This window comes from Schistocerca nitens, chromosome 12 (genome assembly GCF_023898315.1).
Source record: "Schistocerca nitens isolate TAMUIC-IGC-003100 chromosome 12, iqSchNite1.1, whole genome shotgun sequence".
Taxonomy (NCBI): Eukaryota; Metazoa; Arthropoda; class Insecta; order Orthoptera; family Acrididae; genus Schistocerca; species Schistocerca nitens.
Window position 1 is genome coordinate 6831899 of NC_064625.1, and position 3922 is coordinate 6835820.

Consider the following 3922-nt stretch of genomic DNA (forward strand, 5'->3'; position numbering starts at 1 on the left):
ATGCAAAAAAAGCACTCCGTCTTCAGGCTACGAGTGGCCTACCGGGACCATCCGACCGCCGTGTCATCCTCAGTGGAGGATGCGGATAGGAGGGGCGTGGGGTCAGCACACCGCTCTCCCGGTCGTTATGATGGTATTCTTGACCGGAGCCGCTACTATTCGGTCGAGTAGCTCCTCAATTGGCATCACGAGGCTGAGTGCACCCCGAAAAATGGCAACAGCGCACGGCGGCCTGGATGGTCACCCATCCAAGTGCCGACCACGCCCGACAGCGCTTAACTTCGGTGATCTCACGGGAACCGGTGTATCCACTGCGGCAAGGCCGCTGCCCAATAACTAATGCAACACATTTCATTTTTTTCGGTACACCAACTTTAGAAGACTGTGTCAATAAAAGACAACACAACAGTCGTAAATACAACATGGTACGATACGTGTCAAAGAAAAATCAAGTAACAGAAAGAACGAAACTCATACTGAAAGGAAGTACTTACAAATTGGTTCAAAGTGTTCACACTAGCAACCAGCGCACGTAAATTTCACGTGGGAAGTACACGTTAAGTAAAATTTGAAAAGCTGTTAATTAGGAGACGTCACACGACAAACAGCCGTTGGCAGCACCCCCATGGGCGTGGTAAACTCAACAAGGTGCGTTCATATCAAACAGCGAAAACCTATCAAACGTGAGCATTTGTGACCAATTTGTCAGTACTTACTTTTCAGCATGAGCGTCGTTCGTGCTGTTAGTTGAGATTTCTTTGTCAAACACCGAGTTGACAAATATCACGGGATAGTGATATGCACATATACAGATGGCGGTAGTGCCACGTAGACTAGGCACCAAAGGGAGCTGCCATTTGTACTCAAGTGTTTCATGTGGAAAGGTTACGACGTGATTATGGTCGCACGACGGGAACAACCAGACTTCTGAACGCGGAATCGTAGTTGCAGCTACACGCATAGGAGACTCCACTTAGGGACTCGTTACCGAATTCAATACTGCGAGACTAGAGTGTCAAGAGCGTGCCGAAAATGTCACATTTCAGGCATTACCTCCCACCACGGTCAACTCAATGGCCGACGGCCTTCACTTCATCAGTGCTACCAGCCACGGAACACTACGTCGAATAACCGCAGAAGTGCGACTTACGACGAGCGTATCCTTTAGGACAGTGCAGCGAAATTCGATTGGACGCTAGACGAATAGAGAACCGTGAACTCATCAGATGAGTCCCGATTTCAGTTGGTAAGAGCTGATGGTAGGGTTCGCTTGCGGCACAGACTCCATGGGCCCAAGTCGTCAACGAGGCACTGTGCAAGCTGGCGGTGACCCCGTAATGGTGTGGGCTGTGTCTACATCGAATGGACTGGACTGGGTTATCTTGCCCACACGAACCGATCATTGACTGGAAATGGTAATTTGCCTGCTTGGGTACCATTTGCAGCCATTTATGGGCATGTTCCCAAACAACGACGAAATTTTTGTGGATGACAACGCAGCATCTCGCCGGGCCACAGATGTTCGGGATTTGTTTGAAAAACATTCTGGGCAATCCAAGCAAATGATCTGGCCTTCCAGATCGCCCGAATATTTATGGGAAACAATCGAGATGTGTGTCCGTGCATAAAATCCTCCACAGGCAACACTTTCGGAATTATGGTCGGCCGCAGAGGCAACACTGCTCAGTGTTCATGCAGTGTTCATGTTCCAGCGACTTGTTGAGTGCACTTGACGTCGAGTCGCTGCACTGCGCCTAGCGAAAGGAGGTCCGGCATGGTACTGGCAGTTCTCACATCTCAGTCTGTATTCTACTATGTTCTACTAACGAGTTTTGTACTGTCTTGTCTTGTATTGCCAGAAGACGACGCATCCAAACGCGTCACAGTAAATAAAACTCTCTGCGAGCAAGAGGTCTCCCGAGAACTCGTTACATGCGTGACAGTCAGCGAGGCCAGATTCATCCGTTGTGTGATAATGAGACCACTTACTGACCCGCAACATGACTGACACATCATTCCAGACCTTTTCTACACTTTCATGTTGGTTCCACGTTTAACGTGGAAAGTTTAACGCGTTAGCTCTTTTCTAAACTAATCACACGCCTGATCCTGTTCTACAGACGGGAGGTCTCTTCTTTACACAATCGAAAACTTACTGGTGTTTGTCGACGAGGCAAGTTGTTTACTCATGGCAGCGCTTAGCAACGAAACGGAATTAGCCGTGCAAGGGACAGCGTCCTATTTCATTTGAAAACAAAGAGAGCCATCTACACTACTGGCCATTAAAATTGCTACACCAACAAGAAATGCAGATGATAAACGGGTGTTCATTGGAGAAATATATTATACTAGAACTGACATGTGATTACATTTTTACGCAAATTGGGTGCATAGATCCTGAGAAATCAGTACCCAGAACAACCACCTCTGGCTGTAATAACGGCCTTGATACGCCTGGGCATTGAGTCAAGCAGAGCTTGCATGCCGTGTACAGGTACAGCTGCCCATGCAGCTTCAACACGACACCACAGTTCATCAAGAGTAGTGACTTCCGTATTGTGACGAGCCAGCTGCTCGGCCACCATTGACCAGACGTTTTCAATTGGTGAGAGATCTGGAGAATGTGCTGGCCAGGGCAGCAGTCGAACATTTTCTGTATACAGAAAGGCCCTTACAGGACCTGCAACATGCGCTCGTGCATTATCCTGCTGGAATGTAGGTTTTCACAGGAATCGAATGAAGGGTAGAGCCACGGATCGTAACACATCTAAAATGTAACGTGCGCTGTTCAAAGTACCGTCAATGTGAACAAGAGGTGACCGAGACGTGTAACCAATGGCACCCCGTACCATCACTCCGTGTGATACGCCAGTATGGCGATAACGAATACACGCTTCCAATGTGCGTTCACCGCGATGTCGGCAAACGCGGAGGCGACCATAATGATGCTGTAAACAGAACCTGGGTTTATCCGGAAAAAAATGACGTTTTGCCATTCGTGCACCCGGGTTCGTCGTCGAGTGCACCATCGCAGGCGCTCCTGTCTGTGATGCAGCGTCAAGGGTAGCCGCAGCCACGGTCTCCGAGCTGATAGTCCGTGCTGCTGGAAACGTCGTCGAACTGTTCGTGCAGATGGTGGTTGTCTTGCAAGCGTCCCCATCTGTTAACTGAGGGATCGAGACGTGGCTGCACGATCCGTTACAGCCATGCGGATAAGATGCCTGTCATCTCGACTGCTAACGATACGAGGCCGTTGGGATCCAGCACGGCGTTCCGTATTACCCTCCTGAACCCACCGATTCCATATTCTGCTAACAGACATTGGATCTCGACCAACGCGATACGATAAACCGCAAGCGCGATAAGCTACAATCCGACCTTTATGAAAGTCGGAAACGTGATGGTACGCATTTCTCCTCCTTACACGAGGCATGACAACAACGTTTCACCAGGGAACGCCGGTCAACTGCTGTTTGTGTATGAGAAATCGGTTGGAAACTTTCCTGATGTCAGCACGTTGTAGGTGTCGCCACCGGCGCCAACCTTGTGTAACGCTCTGAAAAGCTAATCATTTGCATATCACAGCATCTTCTTCCTGTCGGTTAAATTTCGCGTCTCAAGCACGTCATCTTCGTGGTGTAGCAATTTTAATGGTCAGTAGTGTATATACGACACGAGTTCAGACGCAACCGTCCCTAGTTTGCACGTCTTCACATTAGTGTCACGTCAGTACACAAAACCGCCTTTTGCCGGTACCGTTCGGCAGAGCTGATGTGAGACCTCCTGTACCTTCGACACTGGCTCGGCGCTCGCCGAGGCAGCAGCTGCGGTGGGGGCCGCTTCTACTGTGCTGCAGCCTCCCACGCGTCCTGCCCTCTGCAGAGAGAGAGAGAGAGAGGAGACTGCCCCCCAGACCGGACCG

The 3922-nt window shown here is 49.7% G+C and overlaps 1 pseudogene; it reads right to left on the minus strand.

The window, feature by feature from the left end:
- Positions 1–212: 212 nt before the first annotated feature.
- Positions 213–330, minus strand: LOC126215414 (5S ribosomal RNA; annotated as a pseudogene).
- Between the last annotated feature and the right edge of the window lie 3592 nt (positions 331–3922).